General features: G+C 42.6%; 1 protein-coding gene across 4 annotated transcripts in view; it reads right to left on the reverse strand.

The window, feature by feature from the left end:
• Positions 1 to 981: 981 nt before the first annotated feature.
• The window catches only part of LOC121948270 (vesicle transport protein SEC20), a 48552-nt gene continuing 21538 nt past the window's right edge, over positions 982 to 27995 (reverse strand). For 2 of the 4 annotated variants that reach the window (XR_015777294.1, XM_042493615.2), the window contains one exon: positions 982 to 1235. The gene's annotated coding sequence lies outside the window, so the exon portion shown is untranslated. Of the gene's footprint in view, positions 1236 to 8790; positions 8975 to 27995 lie in introns of those variants that run through there. The other 2 variants (XM_088081264.1, XM_042493616.2) reach the window with 2 other exon arrangements.

Consider the following 27995-nt stretch of genomic DNA (forward strand, 5'->3'; position numbering starts at 1 on the left):
CTATATAGCACTTACTGCATGCAGAATAATTAAAAGTATAGCACTTCATTTTAACATACAGCGAACGAACGAACCCTTGCGGGTGGAGAGTGAAATATTGCAGGTGCAGAGGGATTGACACACCTCAACAATTAATTGTGCTTACAGAAAGCTTAGACTAGTGTGCTAGTTGGTTCACATTTTGCCACCTTTGCCAAAATACCACAAAAACAGCTGCCCCCAAAGCTGTTAAAGAGATGTATGAGGTGGGGCGAAAAAAACAAAACAATGAGCTGAAGGTTGCTAAAATGCTCTCTATAGATGAAGGGAATGGCAGAGGTAGGTAATAATTCTCTTTGGGTTCTTCATTACAAGTGACCTATGTCACATACAAGTAGCTGTGTGATCTATTGTTAGTATAAAAACATTGCTAATAATGGCTTTACTTAGAAAAGCCCCTAAAAAGCAATCATGCCTCTTGCTCCCACATTCCCCATCATATCAAGCAGTATAGAGCTGGTTAACTGGGTTGTGAGCCTGGCCTTACATACAGCCTCTTCATTTCATGTGCCAGAAGTGCTTTGGGACACAAATTCTCTGGTGTGAGTCGTGGGAGGTACGAACTGAGCACTGGTGTTTCTGTTTGCTCTGTACATTTTGTTCCTTGGGGAAATCTCACTGATTAAGTGCTACTATTTTGACAATATGTCAACTCACAGGGAGTGAAGATGAATTTATGTGCTTGGCGGTTCTGTAAACAGCATTGCTGACCAACATGTTCCCAACCTCATCCCAATGCCGTCTGAAAAAAAGGGTCCGTGGACTGCCTATTTTAGTGCTGCTGTCAGACTGTAAAACTGTAATGAATCGTTTTAATTAAAACCCATGAAGTGCCCCCTCTTTTTTTTCTCTTTTTTAATTTCTCTCCTGAATAAATCTCTGGTGTGAGCATCAGTGAGTATGCATGAATTCTCTATGACGCAAATATACCAATTCCTAAAATGCATATGTATGTTTCTTTATTTTTAGGATTGAGCCCCTGGCCAGACCACTCTGTGAGTCGTCGTGGGGATAGAAGGGCCCTTTATTAACGATGGCACACAGGGGTCCTTCATGAGGCCCACATGGGCACTTTATAACATCTGACATAAGCATTTGAGAGTGTGGTTACCAGTGCTTGTGGTTGATCCATGGCTGATGGAGTCCAGTCTTATGGGGTTTGAAGGCTCCCTCTTACTCACTCTCTCTCCACTGCCCTTCAACCAAGAGAAAGAGAAAGAAACAGACGGGGTAAACACAAATGCAGAAGACGGAGAAAGGGGAAAATCAAAATCTCGGGATGCTGGACCAGAAACACACAGAAGCTGTTGGATAAACACCATGAACTTCATATAAAAGCTCTGAGGGGGCTCGCGAGAAAAAAGCACTACTAATCATTTTGAGCCAATGCTATATTAGTCTGCAGCAGAGGTGTTGGCTGACTTTCTTAAAGTGTTACACAAAAGCAATTCCAAACGCTATGGGTGTTTTCTGATCCTGTGCCCCTATTGGCATCTGTGTCACTCCTTTCCAGATAAAAACTGCACAAAAATGATTCATATCTGCATTTCTGCTCTGACACCTCTGTGGCTGAAATTTGGATTTGGTTCATCTACAAAGCCCAATTCCAATGAAGCTGGGACATTGTGTAAAACATAAGTGGAAACAGAATACAATGACTTGCAAATCATTTTCAACCTATATTCGATTGAATACACTACAAAGACAAGATATTTAATGATCAAACTGATAAACTTTATTGTTTTTTTGCAAATATTCACTCATTTTGAATTTGATGCCTGCAACATGTCCCAAAAAAGCTGGGACAGAGGCAACAAAAGACTGGGAGAGTTGATGAATGCTCAAAAAACACCTGTTTAGAACATTCCACAGGTGAACAGGTGAACAGGTTAACTGGAAAACAGGTGAGTGTCATGATTGGGTATAAATGGAGCATCCCTGAAAAGCTCAGTCATTCACAAGCAAGGATGGGGTAAGGTTCACCACTTCGTGAACAACTGCGTGAGCAAATAGTCCAACAGTTTAAGAACAATGTTTCTCAACATACAACTGTAAGGAATTTAGGGATTTCATCATCTACAGTCCATAATATCATCAAAAGATTCACAGAATCTGGAGAAATCTCTGCACGTAAGCAGTGAGGCCGAAAACCAACACTGAATGCCCGGGGCCTTCGATCCCTCAAGCGGCACTGCATTAAAAACCGACATCATTCTGTAAAGGATATTACCACGCGGGTTTAGGAACACTTCGGAAAACCATTTTCAGTTAACACAGTTCTTCACAACATCTAAAAGTGTAAGTTAAAACTCTACCATGCAAAGCGAAAGCCATATATCAACAACACCCAGAAACGCTGTACCATTAATGCTGAAAGGTACAGACAGGTTTTGGAGCAACATATGCTGCCTTCCAACCAATGTCTTTTTCAGGGACGTCCCTGCCTATTTCAGCAAGACAATGCCAAGCTACATTCTGCACAGGTTACAACAATGTGGCTTCGTAGTAAAAGAGTGCAGGTACTAGACTGGCCTGCCTGCAGTCCAGGCCTGTCTCCCATTGAAAATGTGCGGCACATTATGAAGCACAAAATACAACTACAGAGCACCTGGACTGCTGAGCAACTGACGTCATACATCAAGCAAGAATGGGAAAGTATTCCACCTACAAAGCTTCAACAATTAGTGTCCTCAGTTCCCAAACACTTATTGAGTGTTTTTAAAAGGAAAGGTGATGTGATGTAACACAGTGGTGAACATGCCCCTGTCCCAGCTTTTTTTGGAAAGTGTTGCAGGCATCAAATTCAAAATGAGTGAATATTTGCAAAACACAATTAAGTTTATCAGTTTGAACAATAAATATATTGTCTTTGTAGTGTATTCAATTGAATATTGTTTGAAAAGGATTTGCAAAGCATTTTATTCTGTTTTTATTTACGTTTTACACAACATCCCAACTTCATTGGAATTGGGGTTTGTAATTGGCCAGGGTTCAGGGAAGATCATGGATTGGATTAAAACAAGGCTTAGTGTTAACAGCCAAGCTTGGTTGAGCTTAGCAGCACTTTGAGTGAAATGCTAACATCAGCATACTAACAATGACAAATTTAACATGCTGATAATTAGCATACCATGTTAGTTTAGTGTTTTAACATTCTAATATTTACTACTAAACATAAAGTATGCAGTAGATGGCCATTAGTCCTTGAATGCCTTTACCAGATGTCAAGGCAATCCATCCTGTATTTGTGATGCTTAATTCTAGACCAAAGTGGTAGACCGACTGACCAATGGACTGACATGTTAATGTCTAGAGCCACTAGCATGGCTAAAAACTTCTTGGATAAGGTTAAAAACATACTGTGGCTCAGGTTAAAAACAACAACCATGTGGTTAAGTTCAGGGGAGGATCATGGTCATAGTAAAACAGCGCTGACAGCCAGTAGTAAAAGGGGATGCAAACAGCAGTTGTTGGTGTCACCCACCCAACCATTCATTCAGACCTCTTCCCTAAAAGCTTTTGCGGTACTTTAACAACATCACGCTGCTTCCACCTTTGCTTCTGACAGACAACAGTCATAATTCGCATGGCCACACGAGGTCCTTCTCATAAAATTGTAAACATAAGTCATTTAAGGCATTTGAACAAACAACCCGTGCTGTAGTATTGTGAGACTCCAAATTTAGCCAATGTCTTGCAGGTCAGGAATGTTAGATAACCTGCTACCAGTTTTCAGGCCATGCCTGAGTGTTTGTGTTTGTATCCGTATGTGTGAACATTCCTTGCATGGCCAAGCATCAGAGCTGAGTGCACAGAGGGGGGTCAGTGGAGTGCTTGTAGACCAACTCAGTGAACCCTGGAAGGCTGGTTCATCCTTCATCATTACATTGTGCTGAAAGATCACAGTGAGAGAGAGGGAGCAAGCTGCTTTCAGTCATTTGTGCACACACAGAACACACTTTTATCCAGCTCACAATCCCTGATCCATCCCTTAAACCCTTACTTATCCACTGTCTCTGGGCACATTTTATTGAGTCATGTAATAAATCTGTTCTGTGTGGTTGGTTTGATCTCATGGGGAAAAAAAAACAAAACAAAAAAAACGTAAGTTATTTGTTATTTCTGAGTTTGAAGGATTTCATAACCTTTTTGACCCAGATTTAAAGTCCCCAAATTTTGTTATAATTCCATAGCAGGAGGAAGCTCCAAATGAGTCACAAAGACATTTCAATGTATTTAAAGCTCCTTATTTTCAGTCTAAATATACCAGACATTCATGCATGAGTTTGACAAATCTCCTGTGACCCTGTTTGCATATTAAGCAACCACAAATAGCATCTTGACCCCAAGGATGAGAACTCTGGTGTAAACATTTGAAGCTCTGTTGCTCTTGTGCAACAAGTTGAAATAAACTGGACCCGTAAGTACTTGTTGCAATGTTGATGTCTTCCTCCAGTGTGTGAACCTCTTGTTTGGCTCTCAACTCTCTATCAAGGGAGACCGCATGGCAAAGCGAGACATTTTTAAGGTCCGGGGAGCCTCAGCGCAGTGAGGTGCAGCTTAGTTTTCATGACATTGCGATGGTGGGCGCCACTCATCTTCATGGTTGCGGATTCCAACCCCCAATCTGCTGATTACGCTGTCTTGGCCATCCCAGCGTGCGTAGTCATACCTGTGGGTTGGATGGGAGCTGCAGACAGCTAGTGAATTGAAGTTGAGCGTTTATGGTGTGAGAAGCAGCCCCAGGGTCTAAACATGGTCTTAGTGGAGTCTGTCACGGTAGGTTTGGTGAGAGAGGCAGACAATGGCTCCGGTGCCTCTGTGGTTATAAGCTGGCCAGCATCGATCAAGGCTGTGGTATCACATGATTCAAGTTAGCTTAAACATACGATATGTCTTGAGGGCTAATGCCTCCGGTCAACAGCTAGCCAGCCTATATGTGTTGTGGGTTAAATTCAGCTGCTAACCAAAAGCCGGGCTTCTTTGTGAGACCTAAGCTGGATGAAGTTGCTGTGTGGGCTCTTTGTGCTGTTGGTTTGGGTTAGAGGGAGTTGGCCTGAGGAGCTGAGGATGTAGCAGACATGCACAGTGGTGGGAAGTATGTGGTAATTATTGTGTTCAGGACTGCCATCTGTCAACTCTCCCCTTTTAGATATTTACTGGACCCGCATTCCTCCTGCTGGGTTGGTGGATGGGACGCACTTTGTACTGTGTGTGTGTGTGTGTGTGTGAGTGAGTGTGTGTGTGTGAGTGAGTGCGTGCGTGTGTGCATGCGTGCGTGCGTCTGGTAAATGCATGCACGCCGTACACAAAGTAGTGTATATGGTGTGTATACCAGATTCTCTGCCTCAGGCCATCTTCCATCATAATACCTTATTGTCCAACTCATTTTCTTCTTCTTCTTCTTCTTCTCTCTCTCTCTGTCTTACTTTCTCATGGTTTATATCTCCACTACAGCATCAGTTTGTCTTTGTGAGTTATTTACATTTTTCAGAGAAGCAGTTATTCATTGAATATACAAATATAACTCAGTCTGTTTATGTGTTGTGTGTATGTTAGATTCCAAACATTCTCCTTGTAATGATGTGCAAAGAATTAGGTGCATTAGTTGTGTCTGTTTGCCAAAAGGAGGGGGTGGGGGGTTGTGTGTGAATGTTTTTCATTAGAAAAACAAAATCCTTTTTGCATTTTTTAGTTTGTATAGTTAGCAGCAGTCTGTCCAAGAAAAACGAATGAGAAAATCTGCCAGTTTGAGTTTGTCTTCACTGTCAGTTTTAAGTGTACCTGTCATGGTGTGAGCTGGGTTCATCTCCACAGTTTGAGCAGAGCTCTTGGTTGCGCTAATGGAAATCTGTCGAGGGCTTATACATGGGCATGAGAGTTTTCTGTTTGTGTTCTATGGTGGGTAGAAATCGATTAAAAGTTTGTGTTTGAGCTGATTTCACTCTACAGGGAGTTATGAATAAAGATGAACAATGACTTGTGCTTTACTTTCTCTCTTTCTGATAGAGAAACAGTAGTCCTACTCTCAGGAGGGAGTAGCTTTAGTAGCATTGCCTGATTTGGAGGATTATTATAATCCATTCAGCCAACAAAAATATTCTTTTACCAAGGGCTGAGGAAGCCTGTAAAACTGATAAAGTGTAAAAGAAAATAATGCTCAAGAGAGACAAAAAGAAAAGCAGACAGGGACAGGCTAGTTTTCTCATATGAACTCTGGACAACACATTCACTTTCTTCTCTTGACTTTTTCTTTCACACATATAGCACACAGATTGTCGATGTCAGGCCTGTTCTCACCTACTGAAAATTTTCTGTTAGATTGAGGCGAGGGGAAGATAGGGCAGGGTAATGTAGAGCATATAGGAGGCAGGTAATGATGCTGAGTGCACCACAGTCATGTAGCCAGTTCATAATTTGGTCATAAAAAAACAAGTCTCTTGCTGTTCCTTGAATATGCCTTCCCCCTGCATTCCCCCATTGGTATTTACTGACAGAAGCTTCTAAATTTTGTCATCTCTTAGACAAATTCATTGCTATCTTCATGTAAATGATGCTTCTTCTTTACCATCAGATGCTTGTTTTTTTTTCTGTTTTAATATTTCAAGCCAAATGATAGAAACTTCATCAACAGGCCCACTTGCTTGCTGTGAATTCTCCGGAGAATTACCTACTCTATTCACATGTAGGTTCAATTGCATGTTACACAGACTTTGGACATTTGCATCACATGCAGCAGCTCTGGGTAATGTGGAAATAGTTTCAGGTTTGCAATAAATGTGTGAAAGGGGCTTAAGTGAAGAAGACATAAGACCAGTGTCACCAAACTTCTCATTCTGGAGGCCCTGTTTCTTTTGACACTGGAGATGCGTGTGTATGCATAACAGCTTTGGTCTGAGATGGTTTCTTATAGCTCCACACAGGTCTGCCTACCATCCCCTTGTGCGGTGATGTCAGAGGAACGACTTATGTCTGAGAGCTGCTCTTGGCAACAGGCCAGACAGGTCGGTCAGTAAACACGGCACGGGTCTCCTGTAGAGCGTTTGATGTTTGAAGTATATACAGCAAGCAAAGCTCAAGCAGTGGTCTTGGCTGTCATGGTGGGACCCTTGAAGGAGTCTGTGTTGTTATAGGAAGGGTCCCAAGCCACGGCATTAACTCTTATTCCCCACAGCCACTCATGACAAACCAGCAGGCTTCAGATGTGGCTTTTCCACACACACAAGAGCAGAGTGGTTCAGACTAATATTTTATAGACCTGTAAAAACAGCACCATAAACAGAGGCTTCACTGAGTAACACATGGGGGTCTTGTCCTGTAAACCAACAACTCAAAGAGGCAATGATTTTTTGTGTTTGTGTGTGCGGTTGTTAAAATTCTGTCATCATGATGCTGAGTGTTAAACCTCCATCTGTAAAATGAGGTGTGTGATTCTATGTATTTGACTTCATTCGTTTATTACAAGAGTAGGTGTTGCAGGTCCGTAGTATTCAGCATGGATGTAGTCTCCTTAGCACCGTGTCAGGGACGACTTTACTGACATCTTAGCCCCGACATCTTCCCTTGATGGTCTGGGTTTCTCATGGCTATAAAGTTTATTTGTTGGCTGTGTCTCCCACTGGCTCCACTTCCAAAAATCACACTTTCCTAAATCAAAAAATTCCAGTGAAATATAGTTCTCCGAATTACTGTATAGTCGAGTGTTCCCAGAATATGCTGTTCCTAGAAAACAGGGTGCTAAATCTCAGGAATGCTTCTGAAACCAAAATGTGGGCCAAATGGTTTCCACGAAAACTTGGAAAAAGATTGACACGAAGACTTTTGCGACTTTTAGTAGAGAGCATTATAGCATGTGATGGGATGTTCAAGTGAAGAAGGGGAGGAGGGTTTCTTTTTACGATTGTGTTGCTCATGATTCGGCGTGCTGAGATGATTGATCCTGACTGAGCAAGCGTTCTCCCTCAGCAACCATAATGGACTAGGTGGTGGGCACTGAGGTCGGCATTGTTTTCAGAGCCACACGCACGCACACACAAAGCCAAGCTTGAGTGCCACCACACATGAATGGAGATAAATGCAGTGAGTGCCTGAGGTTTCCAACGTGGCTGTGTTATATGAGTAAATGATTAATCCGCATAGTTGGACCCTGTCTCCTGTCCGCAACGGCATACTCCAAGGCCACACAGCTGGTACCAATTTGCATGCCCCCGCCACATCGTGATCCAACTGCATGTGTAGGAATCATGGCTTATCGCAGCAGTAATTCAGTCCTTCCTCTCATGCCGAGGCTATTCTTGGCCTTTCTGCCTCTTTATTTTTAGTCACGGCTGCTTCTCTGGGTCATTGAAGTGGTCTTGATTTGGTGCGTCAGCTCAAAGCAATGGAGCCTGGATCCTAAATTGTCATGAATCACCTTTGGGGTGCATGCTTCAGCAGTCACAACATCTCTGTCTGACACAAAGAACTGCTTCGTGTTGCTTTGTTCTTAAAAGCTACAGATGTTACCACTCACCTGGTTGTGGTAGAACTAAGGATGTTTCTTTGTTTTTTTGTGTGTTTTTTTTAGCTCTTTCGTGTGACTATTCAGGTCTGGGTGTACATGTAAGAGTGCGTGCATGTTTGACTCTGCCCCTCAGTTCATCAGGTTTAAATGGTATCTTGTACAAAAGAATCTGGGCCCCATTAAAGTTCTGGCAAATAAAAGCACAAACAAAAATAAACTGGAGAGACTCTGATAAATCTTTATTTGAGCGTGCCTCCTTTAAAGACATCAAAGTGGTCACTCACAGGACATGTGCTGCAGACCTTGAGGTGACCTCGCAGGAGGATGGATGGCCCCCGGGCTCCTCATTTGATGACCTCATTCACCGTTCGGCGGGAAATGAACTCGACTCTCCGTCCTCTGTCTTGGCTCGTCCCTGGGTTCCTGGGTGGACTGGGAGCCACAGGGAACATGGAGTGCATCCCAGATTAACATAATGGAGTTAATTGATCAACTAAAGTTCAGTTGGGGGACAGTCCTTGAATGCGCTCACTCCTTTTCTGTTTGTTACTCACTGAGGTCCAAGATTACCTCACTCCATTCATGGCTTCATACCTGAATCTGAGCTCTCGGGTCACATCAGATAGTACTGACAGCTCCCTTTGTCTCCCTCTGTTGCCTTTTCTTTGTTCAGTTCTCTTATTACTGTTGGGGTCAATGGAAACCAATGGCAGATGGACAGCTAGCTCCAGGTCTTGAGATGAATTTAGATGAACCATTTATAAAGTTATTAAAGGGACAGTTTGGTATTTTGAGAAACTGGCTGGTTTGCTCTCTAGCTGAGAGGTGAATGAGATGATTGATACCACCCTCAAGTGTGTGGGCTAACATTGACTCCACAATCAGGAGACAGTTAGCTTCACTTAGCATAAAGGCAGACTATTTTTTAACTGGGACCTTGTTGTCCCTATGAGTTTGCCATGGATCCAGCCGAGACTCCGCTAAGTGACTGCATCAGGCCGGGAAAAAATCCAGCACATAGGCCCTTATAAATTGCAGTTTGTCATTTTTACTGTTTGGTTTTATGCACATATTATGCTGGAGTAACAAGGGTAACAAGAATAGGACCAAAATGCAGATTGATCAGTTCAGGGAAGTCCGACATGGCAAACAAATCCAAAAAAGGTTATGCAGGGAATCATATGGCATCAGGTCAGGCAGATACAGGTCCAGGTTAAAGTGCAGCTTAGAATAAAAGAAAAGGTGAGAATAAAAGGGAAAAGGTGAGTAGATGGGTGTGGCAGCCAGGTGATGGGTAAAGGAGGGAAAGTCTGAGGGCATCTGGAGGATGGAAGGAGAAAGCCCCCCTAAGGATGTTGTGATTGCAGTAATTAACACAAATTCAGCCAATCCCCCATGAATTCTGCACAACCTTGCAATTTTGGCCAATCATCACATCTTTAATGCAAAGTTGACCATTTAAAACAGGAAAAATGTGATTTCATTGTTGAGCTACACACAGCATATTGATTCACTTGGCCCCTCCTTGTCCCGCTTTCTCTCTGTTTATCATGAGACAACTGCAGCAGGAGTATACGCTCTGTGCCTGGGACTGTGTCACACACACAAAATGACATGGCTACTGTTATTAACGCTTACAGTTATTCACGTGTTTAATGACAGAGACAAGTCGTTTCAGTGTTGGTGTGAGATGGTTGGGACCTTTTAACAGCTTAGTGTTGGATGTTTGCTGCTCCTGCTGTGTTAGCTTGTACTAACCAGGTAGAGAGAGCAGGAGGAGAGCAGCTCACAGAGAAAGTTCTTCAGTACTGTGTTGAATGGCAGCAACAGCTGATCATTAGTGATCACAGTCATAACAAGTAGATTCTAATTCTTTTGTAAACACAAAATGCTCAAAATAATCGGCTCCACATCCAAGACATCATCACAACTTAAAACAAATAAAACAAAAATAAACATTGCAGCATGCATTGCAATTTTTTTTTTACAAAAGCTGGAGTGAAATCAGGCTTGTCAGAAGGCAACAATCCCGAAAAATCAGCCCGTGAAGTCCTGAGGGGACTGGAGAATGAAAAAAGGTCTGGTATGGGTAATAAGAAATGTGGCTGGAGAAGAGGGATGGAGAGAAACAAAAAATGTAACATGATAATTGGTGAACTTTAGAGGTGCTGTAGGCCTATTTTGTTAACTTTGAACAGAGCCAGGCTTGCTGTTAACCTCTGTTTTCCATCTTTGCACTTGGCTTAGCTAGTCCAAGACCATCAAAGCCATCATACCAACATGTCTTCATGAGTAAAAAGCAAAAAAGAGCTCACATGGTCACTTTCCTTCTTTCTTGGCTGAATGGTGGTGTGCGAAGGCTTGTGAATGAACTAAGAGGCCCATGTGTATAAGGCGTTAATGCATAGCAGCACTGAGGGTCGACTTTGTTGAGCTACTGTTGGAGTGACAGAGAACCGCCAACTGTTTGCTACTTATCATTTGCTTCAATCTGTTAAGCCTCCTATTGAAACCTTGTGATCCATGCAGTTCTAACTCCCTTCTAAACTGCACTGAGGATGAAAATCCAGCAGAAAGCTTTCGCCACATAAAGCAGAATAAAACTGAGGTCCTACCCTTTGGGCCAGCAGACAATTCCACAACCTCAATCAATACCTTGAGCTTTTGTCATTGAATGTAAACCCCTTTGCAAAAAATCTTGGTTATCTTTGAGTCTAGTTCAAAATCTGTTGACGAATTAAGTCAGTCATCAGCAAGCTTCTACCATTGCAAAATTAAAATTAATCCTGCCTGTTAAAGATCTGAAGACTATAGTCTACGATTTTATATCCTCTGGCCTGGTCTACTGCAATTTTCTCTATGTAGAAATCAGTCAGTCATCCCTATCTCACCCACAGCTTGTTCAAAATACAGCAGTAAGACTCCTCCTCAGAACCAGAAAGAGAAACAGTGTAGAATGTTACGATATTGTACCCTAGTTTCTATTCGCTCAGGCTCTTGAAGAAAGCATAAACGTAGCTGGCCAGTCAGGATGTGCATACCCAAATACATGCAGACCCCATAGTTTACAGGGAGGCGGATTTCCTCGTCCGACATCCAAAACCCTCTACTGGACTTTTTGGGTACAGTGGGTGGTGCCCAAAGACTAAACGCCCTGTGGCAACATAACATCAATCCAGCAACACTGATCCTAACTGGCTTAAGGTTGGTGTGCCACGCCGCGTTACAGAAGAGAGCAAGATGTTCGACGCTGTGAAGCCGCCTCCCTATATACTATAGGTTCCTTACATATTTGGGTACGCACGCCCTGGTAGGCGGATTACGTTTATGCTTTTCTCATTGTGCATATGCGTTCTTGTGATTAGAGTAGTATTACCTAAAGAGTCCAGTAGAGGGCGGAACCTGTGTGAGATAGAAGTCCCCTGTGCGGGCCTTTTTTTTCACTGGTACTTCACTTGTACAGTGAAGTACACAAAGTGATAAATAATTCTATAATTTGTTGTTAAAGCATGGGCTGGCACCAAGTTACATCTCTGAACTGTTTATATCCTTACAGAGTCTGCCATGTCTCTACAGTGGCCCACAATGGACAAACCAAATGCTGGCTCTAGAAAGGAGCATATGTGTTTTCATGTTGGACACAGCACTTCTCCTACACACTTGGCACAAAGGAGAAGTTTCAGGTCTGCAACCTCACTGCTTGATGCCACTAAATCCTACACACTGCACTGTTAAATGTGCTCTATAAATAAAGTTGTCCTGACTTGACTTAAGCCAACTACCTCCAGATTTTTTCATTCCTTTTGGACTCCCTTTGAACAAATAACAAAGCTTTAAAGAAAAATGTCTTTTAAAAAAGTTGTTTTTGCTGGCAGCGTGTTCAGCTTGTGCTTGTGTTCGCCGTTGATGCAGACTCAAGATAAGCATCAACAACCCACTGCCAGCCAGCCAACCTTCACTTTCTTTCCTCCAGTCATGACTATTTATGTTCTTTTGATTCAAACAAGACCATATGGGTGAAACTTCTACAATATTGTCCCATCATCACTTTCATCAAGTGATATGTCTTTACAGAGATAGTATTGGGATTGAAGAGAAACCTGATTGTCTCTTAAGAGATAAAAACTGACTACAGTTTGAGGATAGAGAGGAAGAGTGAGGAAAATGGATGGAAAAACAAAGCAAAAATAATGACCATTTCACACTCAGCAGCCAATGAGCTTTGATGAAGTGCAAGAAAGAGATACATGGTTTGAGAAATGAGAGGGAACACGAAGGATGAACTGAGGTAACGTCTTAACGCCTTCCTCTTACTAGCTTATGTAGATCTGTGTTCCCTCATTAAAATATCTCCACGGGATGAACCTCGTCCTCAGCTCGTGGAGCATCTACAATTTCTTTTAAAGGCTCGGTGTCAGCTTCAAATTTGCTTAGTAATGTGTGTGCATGCATGCACAAGTGTGTGTTTTTGCAGCTGCAGGGATACTTGTGTTGTGTGAATAGCCTATGTGCCTGGATAAGAGAGAGAGAACGAAACAGAGATCAGGAAAGCAAAGAGAGAGAAAGAAAGAAGCTGAGAGAGGGTTACTCAAGGTAGCTCCTGTTGTGGCAGATAAGCTGCCACCGGCTATTCAGGGATTTGCCAAGATGCCATTTTTATTATCAGTGTTACGGTTAATTACATCCAGGATGAATTATATTGGAGGAATATTGAATTTGGAAGGTTGGTGCAGCTGACGTGCTGACAGACACATGAAAGAGACAGTTTTATTCGCTTATGCGTTTTGTGATTTTAATCTCATTAATCATTGTGTGAATGTGGAGTCTAAACAGCTAATAATTTATAACTAATGGCTTTCAAAATATTATCCTTCCTGTTAGCTTAGTGATGCTTTAACGATCTGTAATATGCTATGGTTGTGTTGGATGGTGTTTATCCTTCAGTACAACACTTTTACTTTTCAGTTTAAGCTATGTTCAATCCATCAGGGGTCAAACAAGGTGGATAATTTAAAGGGATACTTAAACAACAAAATGATCATTTGTATATCAATTACTCAACCTGTGTTAAGCTGAATTTGTGAGAAAACATGAGAAAAATTGGCATACCTGCACAATGAACAAAAAAATCCAAAAACAGAGGTAATTCTTGATGAATTGGAGTCAATGGGGTCCATGATAACAACAGTGTTAACAACAGCAAAACTATATCAAAACATCAATTGACATACTGTCACACAACTTGTGGAGCATAATGTGAGTCTCATTTATCCAGTCGTATGCTGAGAACTTCCCAAATGTATGCAAATTCGCTAAAACCGGAAAACAAACCAAGCAGCCATGAGGTGCTGCCTGTGGCAAGCTGACTGTCAATGGCTGTGAAAAGCTGTGGTTGTCTGGCTTCTTATTATTATTATATTAAGTCACTCTTCCACCTAATATTAATTGAAACCACACCACTAAGCACCACTTGCCACACAAAGAATTTCTTTCCACCTGAAGCACATAAACACATTTCCTAGCTACAGAAAAGTGTAATTATGCCCAACATGCACAGTAGGAACAAACTTTTTCCCCCAGATTTGTCAAAATCCTGCTACATCAAAAAGCAACCACTGGGAGGAGAGTAGCTGATTACTGCCAGAGCTAGACAGAGAAACGGTAAACTGGAAGTTTACGTAGTATTGCTTTGTAGATTAAAAAACACTATACCAATGCTCTTCTCTATGAATGGTGAATTATGTCCAACTAACACATTCTCATCCCAAGCCGTCACATATCACTGCTCTATCTCTGGACATCTATAAAGTACGCTCTAGGTATCCTCCTCCATCTGCTGTTGACGTTCTGGGATGCTGCATCCAACTCTGGGATGTCAACAAAAGCAAGTGGTTAGGATTAGGCAACAAAGGCATGGATGGTTAGGTTCAGGCAGCGGAAGCATGTGTTGTAAGAAAAAAAAATCATCAGAATACGTCTCTACATTCACACGGGAAGCGAACACCTGGGTGAAACAGGTTTTTTGACCCATCCACCATCCCTCCCACCTGCCCCGTGGGCACCCTCGCACTCCTTACGTCTTTACCAGCGGAGTTTCAACCTGACGCCATTGAGTGGCATATCATACAGCCGTGACAGGTTCCGTACGGCTGTGTTATCAGCTGACGCCACCACCTGGCGGAATATCATACCATCACAAAAGGTGGCTCTTGGCATCAGTACATCTTACACCAAAATCACTGAAGAAGCGGCAATATTTGACAACTTTGGAATGAGAACAGAATGGTACAACCTGCAAAAACTCAACTCTCAAATAGTGAATAATCGCATTGCCCAAAATGTTAAACTGCCTCTTTAATGTTTACTTTTTCACTGTTACTAAAGCCATAGTTACAACATATGAACTCTTTATAAAGTACATCTAAGTAGAAAGAGTTTGTGTGTATCTGTTTGTTTACCAGCCCGAATCTCCAAATGGGCCCACACATCAGTCAGCAAATCACCCATAAACAACCCAAAACAGACAGGAGCCAAATTAAAACCTTATTTGGGTCTTAAATCATTACACCTGTGTGACTGGATTGGACCTCTCGGGGCATTGTGTGTGTGAGTGTGTTTGAAGGGTTGCGTGCTGCCAACACTTTAGTTCTTCCTATGTCTGGCCAAGCACAACACTGGCATGGTAGCAAAATGGCCATAGTGAGCGCCTGGCAGAGGCATCCCAGAAGAGGACGCCAAGCTGAGGCAGCAAGAATCAAGTCTATGCAAAAAAAACAAAAAACAAACATCACACCCTCACCTCTGTCCTACAGTCCATGCTGCAACAACACAAGCAAATGAACATCTCAGTCTAGTAGGCATGAACACACCAGCACATTTATCAAGGTACCTGAAGCAGCTGCTGATATGAAATGACAGCAGATTCAGGTTTATGCTATCCAATGTAGTCTAATCTTTCAAGAGAAATGTTTAAATGTGGTGATAGGAGCATCTGCTAAAGGAAGCTAAATGTAAATTAGGAGAGGCAGAGGTCCCAGACTGCTGGCTTTGGCTTCTTGCTGAGCTCTGGCACCGATGTCAAATCAAATCACAGACATTTAGCATTATTCAAATTGAGGCATCGAAATCCTTCCTGTATGTTATAATGACATTTGTGCATTTCTTCTGGCTGCACCATAACTATTTAACTGTTTTCTGGGAAAAAGAAGAGCTGATAGATATTATTTGTCAAATCCAGTTTTTCCACCATTCATCACGGGGGCAGGGGTAATTGTGGAGGGGTACAGCCTATGGAACATTCCTCTGCAGGGGGAATGATGGGGGTGGATAGAGTCAGTATCTCTCCTGTGCCGGACAGAGCCTTTCTAACTGTCCTCCATTAAAGCATGTGTTCTGATGAGTGATTCAGTGTGTCTATATTGGGCAGGAACTCGAAACAGTGACATGAAAACGCAGTTGGCAGCAGCTTCACAAATCCCACATCAGGCCCAAGGAAACCATAATCACCACTTTCGTTTTTCAGCCTTGTTTATTTCAGAGGCTGGGGTTACAATTAAGACCATTTGCCTTGCAATTACTGTGTTAAAAATAATAAAACAATTTCGGCCTACCTAAAATACCTGCATTTTGTGTAATGATTCAGGGCGTGCAAATTGAAATTGCAATGTTTGGACATTGTCAGGGAGCTGTGCGAAGCTGCCAGAGTGATAGAGCTATGTTTATCTGGATGTTTGTCTACTTCTGGATTGCTAGCACTTTGTCAGAATGCAGCCAAACCCTGGTCACAATTTCTGCCTGACCTTCACCGGATAATTTTAGCTGTGTGGATGTATAATGTCATGATTTACTGCAAGGATTAGTTTTTCAACAGCCACAACGTAACTGAGGAACGTCTCCCGAGGGCCAGTAAGTAAATTCCCCTGTCAGTAACCCACCCCCGCTCACAGCGCCCCCCTCCCATCCACCCACATGCTCCCCACCACACCACTTACCCTAATTTTCCCAATAAAGTCACACAGCTCAGCCAATATCTGCCCTCAGGCCAGCGGCTAGGCAGGGACGTACATAACACTGTGAGGGGCAGGTCCTTTCAAATGAATACCCCCCCCTACACACACCTCTCCACTGCACAGTCCCCATTCCTCATCGTTGAGGCCCCACAAACAGGAACTGCAGGTCTTGTGACACTGGCCCAAAAAGACTTATTTTTACCATACACAATCATTGCGAGAAAAGGAGAAGATCAGTGTCTGCATTTTTAAAAAATCTAGTTTGCATATAATTCATGAGCAAGGAAATGCATTCAATATGTATAGACCTTAAAGCAGCATTAAAGGAGCTGTTCACAACAATACAAGCATATCTATAGCCCCTTTCACACTGCCTATTTAAGGCAATAATGTGGTGCTGTTATTCTGCCTCTTGGTTCTCTATAATGCCTCATCAAAAAAACCCCGCTAACAACGACTAACATCTGACTTTTTATTGCAATGGGTATGCATACAATCGGCATTCACAACCGGGTCAAATTACTCTGCAGTAGTCAAGGATATTTATCACCTCCAGCTCTTATCAGCACAAATGGGAAAACAACTGATTGCGCTGATTTCAGCTGCTTGAGTGGTGAGATGCAAGGACAAGCCACCACTAATTACTGTCCCTCTCCTCCTAAGTAGCAATAAAACGCTGATCCAAATACATCTGCACCGATTTTGAAAGAGAGACTGAATAAGTGAAAGATATATATAAAGGGAAGCAATTACTAGACACAGACACCTGTCCATGCTGCTTTCTATTGTTGGCCTTTTCTCTGGCCTGTGTGTGACGACATCGCACAGACTACCAAGTACACAGCTTTGGGATTTACCCGTGTTTGAAAAAAAAGTGCATGCACTAGTTTTGGTGGAAAAAGGGGTATAAAAGATACAATTGTGGAATTTTCTCGCCTTTAGGTCAGCAGTAGAGGTAGTAGGAGCGCTGATTCGGCGTCTTTGTAAAAGGGACAGCTGCCAGAGAGGGACAGCTGTGACATTTTGACAATGCACTTCATGTGTAGCACACTGCCGGGAAATTTAAAAAGCAGCTAGCAGCAGTTTCGCAGCTAACTCAAAGAGGAAGAACAGCAGCTGTAAATTTCTACAATTTGAGGAGATAATGAAGTCCAGGAACTCCTTGTTATTCTTAAGAGAGGGCTGCCCAACACGTATGTTACATGTCACACTAGAGGCTACCGCTGTTGTGTTACACATCATGCCCATCGCGTCTTTTTGCTTCCCAAATACTGGCATGCTACCAAAGGTCACAGACTGCAGCGTCATTATGCAAGCATTTTTTGGTTCTGCATTTTAAAAAAAACGCTGCTGAAAAGATAGGTTTGTGATTCAGAGTCTGAAACGCGACTGCCTGCACATAGTTGTCAACATGGAGATGGCTGATTAGGCAGCCAGCAACTAACAGTGCTATATGCACAAGCAGTGCTAACAATGGCAACAGTGCTGACAGAGCTAACAATGTTAATGGGGGAAAGGAACCAGAGCATGGGCGCTACACAACTATAATGATGTTGTCCCACCTCTTTGGATTGGGACCGCCTAATCAGCGGCAACGGATGAGCACAGTGGTGATAAGCTGGTCAGTGGTTATGCACACAGGGTCTCATATGCACTATAACATGCACGCATGCCCTGTCCAGATACCACAACAAAGAACAGAGAAGCTAAAACTACAGCACACACAGTGGGAGTGTGGGGTCACTCTCTGCGCAGGATGCCATAAGTCCAATATACCTGTACATAGATAGCATAGAAAACACTTATTTGCTGCTATATTAATGGTTTAGAAATCACACACAGCTCTGTAAAATGTTCTTTTTTTTTTGGACAATGGATGGTAACACAACACACTGTAAATATAACCTGATATCCCCTTACAAAGTTGTTATGGTGAACATGTTAGCAAAATATATATATATAAATAATATATATATAATATACACAGGGCAATATTACCATTCATTTGAAGCCATGATTCTGGACACCTGACCAACAGGAGTTTAATTTTCACTCTCCTTTCAGCTCTGTCTTTGGTCTGCTCACTCCTGAGGGAAATATGTGGCTTTTAACCTGCTATATGCTCCACCGTATTCACCCCTGCTGGATAGGTTATAGATTATAGGTTTATTAGAGCGTTTTCACAAAATCTATCAGCCTCCTTAGTCAAAAAATATGGCTTGATGAGAGCGTTGAGACTGAGGTAACAAACAGAAAAGTTGCATGCCATAAAACCAAAACAACAAGCAGAAAAACACTAAAACCTGCAGAGTTGGGTGATATTTGTCTGTGGGTTCTTCACTCCAAGCCAACCATGATTGCTGAGTAAATAATGATAAGTTTTATTATCTTCATTTGGGCACAGAGAAGCTTATCATGTTATTTATACAAACCATTACAACCTTTGTTACTTAACTTTATTTCCATGCTTTCCTAGAGTTGCAGCATTTTTACCTCCCTACAACCCCTTAATGTTAACATCTACCCAAACCCGTTCACCCTTTCCCACACAACTTTCCATCCCTAAAGCCCTCTGTTATCTGTTTAAGGCCTAAATCCATCCACTCTTGTAACACCCCTAAGACGTTTGGCACTGGTGAGCGCCACAGCCTCTGTGTGCGAGAGTGGCACGGATATGGATGTCCGTGTTGCATGTTTTTGATCCAATCATTGTGGAATCTTGTTCAGACTGTGACACATGTGCTGTTAAGATGAGAAATGGTGAGCCCATAAAAGTTGTGCGTCACGTCCCACGCAATACAAGCCGTATAGGCACGAGGTCTGGCTGTGCCGTGCGGGGGAGAGCTTGCAGTGCACGGAAAGCTCATGTCTCACACCACGCTCTGTGCTGCAGGCCCACATGCACTAATTAGACCTGATATACAGCCTGATGTGTGCTGATTGAAAGCAGGCTCATCTAACTCAGGACAGGGTCCTGTTGCACTGCTGTGGAACGCCGGAGGGTGTCATTTTGTTTCCAGGCGCTTGTCTAAGGTCAGTTTCATAGTCTCCAGACAAATTTCTTTGGTAGTGATTTAGAGAGGGTAAACTGAAGCGGATCTATGGGTATTATGCACCCAACTTATTGATGGTGTAGAAGGATGTGGTGGTTTGTGCTCTCGCAGGACTCTGCAGCTCACAACCAGCTGTCCATGTGGCGACAGCTTCAGCTTCACACAGAAATGAGTGGCATGCACCAGGCAGCACAGGCCGCGGCACCATGCCAACCATGCCAGGCACTCACTCAGTGCCTCTTGCAGCATACACCCTGAGTTGGATGTGCTGGGCTATAGTGTCTTGCTTGAGGAATGATAACAGAGAAACACTAAGCCTTCAGCGCTTGTTTTCTGTCTGTGTCTCTTTCGTGGATTTGTCACAGAGTTTTTATCTAACCTGAACGACAAGTACATGCATGAGCAGTCTGATTTTTCCAGCCTTCACTCTTCACTATCCTCTTTGCCTCCCTCTCATTAAATGTATCAGTGCAGAGGCATTGAGATGGCAGGACAATTACCTAAAGAGCTGTTTTCGCTGAAACTGCAATCAAACATCTGGAAGCCCCAGACATCCATAATCTTTTCAACAAAGCTCTACTATTTCTATTGAGACAGTTTCTCAGCTCCAGTATGTTATACAAGGTTGGATGCAAAGCTTTTTATTCACTATAGCAGGACTGCCCAAAGGATCTGAAAGCAGAGCGCTCTCTTTCACTTCAATTATATATAAAAAAAGAAAATGCTGGGGCAGTTTAGCAGCTCCGACCAATAGCATGTAGAGAACAGCCATCCTTGTGATTTTACAGCTGGTTTGCAATTGCAGAGTAATTATAGATTAAGAAAACATGACTTGTGTCAATGCAATAATGGCAGGCCATTGACAAATACGCCTTTAGCAGCCCAACACCTGGTGAAAGACCAATTGTTAGGTTAAACAGCATGCCAGCTTGAAAAGAACACACCCGGGTACACTGGGTTCATTTTTCCCAACATTTGTCTTTGTAATGAACTGAAATTTGTCTTTGGGATGAAGACCTGCCATTTGTATGAAGCTTAAACAAATTGCGTTCCAATAACTTTCTCACTGAACCAGAGGCGATTTGAATTTCCTTCAACTCACACATTATTAGTCAAAATATCACATTTCTATTTATTCTGTAAGGACTTTATGTACAATCACAGAGTGCCCAGCAGAGTTGTTGACTTGGCTGATGGTGGTCACTACTTAATAACAGAGTACACCAGCTGTGGTTTATTTAATTGCTAATCACGCACAGTGCCAGCACTGGCACAATAGATTCCCGAGAACACAAGTAGTAATTCTGTTTGACCGCTGAACAGGTGGGACAGCCAGTCATCCTGACAAATGTAATAGTCTATACCAATTCCCTGACAACATGACACTCAGAAACAGGATGGTAACTAATTCTTACCACCAATCAGCCTTTATATAAAACACACATGTTTACATGCTCAGTTAAGTCGAGCTATGTTTATAGCTCCATGAGGCCATTTAATTGGACTACTGTCCCTATCCCAGTATACAAGCACCAGGGGAGAATCAATTTATTGGGTGAGGTATGTCCAACTCCACCACGGTAGGTGGTGATATGCCTCCTCTCAGCTAATTGCTATTGGACTGTCTTTCGACTAAACTATTACGACATATACCAAACAAGTTAGCAAGCGGCAAACGAGTTGCATGTTGAACAATGACAACATAAATAACTTTTCAGCACTGTACATTTCATATGTACTTTATGCTTTTCTGGTACCTTCTTCTTGTTTTGTTTTCTTCCCTTCTTTTGTTTTTTCTGGCTTTCTTTTGTGGATGTAAGCTTTTGGACTTCCAGGTCAAAGCCTGACATGGCAACTAGGAGCATGAGCAGAACGCCAGACCAATTCAGGTCCAGTTGAAGCATATTCATAAAAGAGTAAGTCGACCCCCAACGGCATTATCTAGGTGTGTTAGTCCAACCTCGAGAAATTCGACCATCATGTTTACATGTATTTTAAAAGTTGTTTAAAGTTTTAACTGGGCAAACACAACAATTCAGCTTTTTTTTAACATCATGTAAAAGCACTGACTGAATTCCAATGTGCATTAACAAAACCAAAAGGTAGCAGCTAAGGTCTCCCCTACGTTGGCTTACTAACATACAGCTAACTATGTAATCTTGATCCCAGTCTTCATGAAGTTGCCGCAGGGCGGGGGGGGGGGCTTATTTGCTGGAAACCATTGTTGTGTCATTCATGAACATTTCATTCAAAAGAATGTTTTTGTTTGGGTGAACAAACTGAATTGAATCATTTTCTGAAATGATCCGTTCATTTCTCAGTTCAGTTGAGCTCTCAGTAAGGGACTCAGAGCTTAACTGATTTGTTCACTGAACCCACTACACAGTGAGTTATAGACAGTCACTGAATCACTCAAATCCACCCCTCTCCCTCTTCCTTCCCCTCCCTCTCATGTCTAGAAGTCTCAGTAGGGACGAAGTAGGAAGTAGTACTAAATATTTTATTTAATAATAGGAAAGGACTAAAGCTTTCAATTCGTACACAGTATCTTTGTCTGACTAAATTGTAAGTTCGCATTTTCAGTCCACTTGTTAGTGAGCTTAACTGAACAATTTGGTGAAGAAATTTTTTTTAACAAATCTTTTAAATGAACAGATTCTATTGACTTCATATGCTAAAAAGAACTAATTTTCCAATCACTACTGCGATCACTACCAGAAAACCATAGACATGATCCAGAGTATATAGCTCTCCCCACTTTCACTGCCACTTTAAAAGATCAAGCTGCAACAAAGTCACTGTTAGAGATTATTACCAAACTTAATATGACCAAAAATATACAATTGACTTGCACTTACCAAGTTTGAACAAAAAATAGATAAAAACGACAGAAGACTGGAAATTGCTTTCCCCCATAAGATAAAACACAACTCATGTATGATACTACCAAAATTTACATGTAAACAAGTAGGCAGTGTCTGCATATTTGACCAAAGCTCCAAACGCCTACATAGAAGTAACAAACCCACAGAAGGTAGCTAATAAACTAACCTGCTAGATTACCACCAAGTCAAAAATGGTTTGATCCTGGACGGGCCTCCAGTTGGTAACAACTCAGCTTGAGGCTGGACAAAGAAGAAATCTGAGTTATAACTCTGAAGAGAAGTTTATATTACATACCTAAAAGGGAAATCAAATTAGAATAGTCTTGGCAATAGCTGACCTAATTACCTATGGCTAACCTCTCTGCACAGACATATATGAAACATAAAAATGTAGCATTAACAAAAAGCTGGACAGGCGTGGGATATCTGGCTTTACTTTGGAGCTGAATGTGCCGCATACAGTGCGGCGTAATAACACACTGCTGCAGCTGCAGCTCAGAACCACTCTTTGCTTCGTCAAAGCTGGATTCACAGATTCACTGCAAGGATATTTGATTGTATTGGCTTATTCCAAAGGGTAATCAGACCTCCCAATGGCTCCACCACCACCTCAGCCATAAAAATAACTAGACATGAGAGAAGGCCACATCATGCTCCATCCTGCCAGAGTTTGGCTGAAACGTGGACATACTCCAGTGGAGCCATAATCTGCTGTGAGGTGAGCTCATTGGGGAGAGCCTTAAGACCTCCCTGCTCAAACATGAAAGCTACCTGTGCTTCGTGGAGGTTTGATCTTGCATTTAAATAAATTCTAATATTTTCCTCCTTTAACATGACCTTCCATGGAGGTTTAAGAGGTCAATCACTAAATTTCAGCTGTAGATTTTTCTGTGCTCAGCAAAGATGTTATACATCCAGCTCTACACATTCAACAGAATGCGTAATATAAACTGTTCACACTGCGAGTTGTATATACTATATGTTACCACGAGTGGAAGAATGTAAACGCTGACATAAGGCTTGTACATGTGTCAAATAGTGGCGAATGTGCAGCTGTGCATGTAGGTACATGAATGTGTCTGTGTGTACATGCCACACAGTTATGTACCCCTAGAAAGCACGACATGAAAGCATATACCCACTTTTAATGACACTTAAGGAGATAATGCTGCATCAAAGTCTCTATTATTGATGGTCATTAGACCTAATGGGATAAAACTCCAGTAACCAAAGAAACACCTTAAACTAAAAATGCACAACACTTACAAAGTCTGGAGCAAACTTTTGGTTGGCAGATTAGGTTACTATCAGACAGAGCCATTTCCACTGTGCATTGCATTGTGGGACAACAGTGTACAGTAGTACTGTCTAAGACCACACTCATGCATTTAGTGGTTTCAGTTGCATTTATCGTGTAAGCCCTCATGCAGTCATACAGAAAGACAGAATATAGAATACAACTGGGACACATCCCAGCCCCACCACAAATTACGTTTTCATCTCATTATCTCTGCTCGTCAAAATTAAACATTTTCTCTCTCTCTTAGATTTCTTACGAGACGGCGGATGTACAAGCCAACTTAGAGACACAAGTCTGGTGTCAGAATGTGCTGATTCAGCTATTCCTCAACATACTGTGTTGAAAAAGAGCAGGCTCTGTTTCTGACAGAGGATAAATGCAGGAAAAATGCATGATGGGGGTACGTTGGTTTGTCCTGTGATTTCGCTACCAGTTGGAACTCCTCAAAGAGGCACTGATTCGCTTATACAAGTCATTTCAGTAACGTCAGCTGAGGCCAACGGTAATGATGAGTTGCAGTATGCCAACCACATGGTGGACGCTGCCTCCTCAGACCTCAGACTGTCTGCACAGAGATACACCTTGCTGTTTGAGTGGTTGGGAATACTGGAGTGTGCCAAAAAGCATTCAGCCATTTTTATCCTTTAATCAAACTGACTGTCTTTTCTCTCTGCACATGCAAATGTACCACACCCCCGCAACACATATGTTAAAAGATGTATATGGACACGTGGGACGATGTCACTTTACCCCACAGGTGACACAGTTAACAAACTTATTGATTCTTTTTATTTTATTATACTTTTCGTTCTTTCTCTCCTTTCAACTCCCTTCTTCCCGTCTCTCTCCTCCTCCCCCTCCATCCCTTTTCTGTCTCCCACTTAAAGCTGCTTCTCCTCTCTGTTGACAGCTTTGCTCGGCTGAAAAAAAGAAGCAGAATTACTGAGTAAAAGGGAAAAAGAGAGCAAATAACAGCTCTTAGAATGTTTGGATTGTGAAACCAGAACATTAGTACAAACCATAATGGCTGGCCCAGAGAGCCCAGCGCCTCTCCAGAACTTCACTCTCACAGGCAATGATGTAACGCCAGCCATTTCATATGAAGCATTCGCTTGTTGCACTCCTCAAAGTCTATTTATACCTTCTTCGTCTACTCAAAATAAAGCAGCCTATGTTAGGCTGATGCCCTTTAAATAGCCTGTTTGTTTAAGCTGAGGGAATTAGAATACAACTTTATGGTGCTGATCGCTTACTATGATTCTGGAAAACTCTGAATTGTTTAATGTCTGCAAAGTAGAAAAAGATGTGAGTGATTTATCACAAAAATGATGAAAAAAGTAGGCCTTGGGTGTTAGTGATGATGTCCTGCTCTCAGATATCCATAAATGACTGAATTCATGGACATGAAATACAAGTGAGTCACTCAACTGGCAGGTACAACCTGCTGCGCCGTCCAGGATAGATACTTTTACTACTACAAAGCAATGTGTGTGTGTCTGTGTGGCACGTGTGTTTGTGGTGCCAACCAGGCCTCAGTGTATACTACGCAGCAGAATAAACAAGTCTGTCTGTGTTCGCAGTCTGTAATTAAAGCCGTATAAAAGTGCACACGCATGCAGTAACAGCACACGTCATGGCCCTCAGCGGCTCTGTTTCCCTCAGCCCCTCAGCATGGGCTTGACAACAGCTGACCTAAACCACCTATGGCTAACTTCTTCCCACAGATGTATATGAAACATAAAAATGTATCATTAAAAAAAACTGCACAAGCGCGGGCTGTTCAGCTTTACCTCTATGGAGCTGAACGTGCCGTATACAGTAGATGCTGTGAGACACACAACACACCGTTGCAGCTCACAACTGCCCTTTGCTTCATCAAAGATGTATTCACAGATTCACTGCAAGCAGATTCAATTGTATTGGCTTATTCCAAAAGGGTAATCAGACTGCGGTGGAGCCATAACTTGATGGCAGGTGAGATTATAGGGGGGTCAGCCTCAAGACCTCCCTGCTCAAACATGACAGCTACCTGTGCTGCGTGGAGGTTTGATCTTGGTTATATGGGTTCTAATACATCACATTTTCCCTCCTTGACATGACATTCAGTTGGGATTTAAGGGTCAATCACTACATATCAGCTGTAGATTATTCTGTGCTCAGCAAAGCTGCTGTACATCCAGCTCCATACATTCAACAGAATGTGTAATATAAACTGTCTACGCTGCAAGTTGTATATACTATATGTTACCACGAGTGGAAGAATGTAAATGCTGACATAAGGCTTGTGTGTGTGCCAAACAGTGGTGAGTGTGCAGCTGTGCATGTAGGCACATGAACATAGGTTTGTGTGTGTCAGTGTGTACATGCATGTGAGCATGACAGATTATAGTTTCTGACCAGATTTTGCCCTCTGGTGGTGCAATTTAGACAGCACTGTCTTTACATCACCCCTTTACCAGTGAAAAGCATCACTTGACAAGTTGAAAGAATCACTTCGGATTTTTACTGTTTAGATTAGGAAATGTGCTCCAAATTAAGACTTTGCGCAAATCTTAAGAAGATTCTGCAAAAATAACTGCTCAGACAGACATCTGCTGCAGCCAAGCATTAAATGGAGGGTTGCTGAGAAGCCAAAGTGAATGAATAGCTCTACACTTAGTTATGTGTGTGTGTGTGTGTGTGTGTGTGTGTGTGTGTGTGTGTGTGTGTGTGTGTGTGTGTGTGTGTGTGAGTACCCATGCATAAATGTATGTCCGTGCGTGTGCGTCAGTCACCAAACAGATCCCATTGGAGCCAGTGATGGTCCCACGCATTTCCCATGCTCACTCACACCAAGCAGTGAGTTCCACCACACTCTCTCACTCTTCTCTCTCACTCATTTTCACCCTGTCATGTCCTCTTCCCCTCTCCTTTTCATTCTCTCGCTCCTGTTGTCACCGCTGCCATCATCATCCCACTTTGTTTTCAGCTGATTTTCAGCCTGACCTCATCTCTGGAGGAGGATAATTACCAAATGGGGACACTGTGTTTTAACAGTGATTTCGAGGTCAACGACTCGCTCACGTTTTGCAGGTCCTTTTTTGTTCTCAGCTGTGAAACTTAATGTTCCCGTAGCAGCCCCCTTTTGTTTTTGTACCCCCGTGCATACATCAGTCCATAGTGAGATTGCTTTAGGAGTAATCACTGTAATCTCTCACTGTCTGAGGAGTTGGCAGGGCACCCTCTGTGCACTGCGTCTTGGAACATTGTGTCCATGCAGTGCTAGATGTTAAAGAGTGGTGATTGCGGAGAATGTGGCATGGTTTCGCAGAATGCCAGCCTATTAAGTTCAGCCATGCCAAAGCTATATTTGTGCTCCAAATGCTCTGCTGAATCGCAAAGTAGAATGTACTGTACATTATTTTTCACACGAAAACACAAGAAAATGGCTTCCGTTTGCAAAGAGAAAGAACTAAAAAGCATATATTATTGCCCTTATTATCATCTGTGTTGTTGTGTCCACCTAGAGCGGCGGCTGCTAAGTGGCCACATGCAGGTTTCATTAGTGTGACCTGGTTAGGGGACAGTGTTGGAGCAGGTGGTCAGCGCTAGATAGGGCAGAGAGATGGAGGACCCTGAGCGAGTAAAGCGCAGAGCTAACAGGAGCTGCGCTGGTATTCCACTCACCTTGAGCATGTAAAACACTATCCCTGTGGAAGCAGCATGAGGCGTGGGGGAAGGGGTCGAACTGTTTTTCCCTGCCTGGACATAGATCACATAACTGGGCCAGCATGGGACTGAGCCTCAGCTGTGGAGGTAAACCACTAGAAAACACTGAATGGTGAATAAAATCAGAAAAAAACTCTGATTTTACATCACAGGAAATTAACAAGGAGAATCTGCTAAATCATGATGACCCTCATCCCATTTTAGTGCCGTTTTAATTAAATTAGACCCATGCATGAATCCACACCCATCACTACCCTATTCATTCCCCAGTTACACCCATCACTGCCCCTGAGTGTCAGTTTGAAGGAGCAGCATTCAAGGAATGTAACTCATGTCGTACGTGCCTCGAGGTTGCCACAGAAATTAAGCACATAGGTGTAAAGAAATGCCAGTCAGCCTCTCCATGGCTCCTTCAGTCCGGCTCCTGGCAGAGCGCTGGCGAGGCCCGGGGCCCAGGAATGCTGTGCCCATCTGTCAACACGGAGCTGCCTTCCCTGG

Source organism: Plectropomus leopardus, chromosome 8, assembly GCF_026936395.1.
Source record: "Plectropomus leopardus strain MGB_pleo_1.0 chromosome 8, ASM2693639v1, whole genome shotgun sequence".
In the NCBI taxonomy this organism is placed as follows: Eukaryota; Metazoa; Chordata; class Actinopteri; order Perciformes; family Serranidae; genus Plectropomus; species Plectropomus leopardus.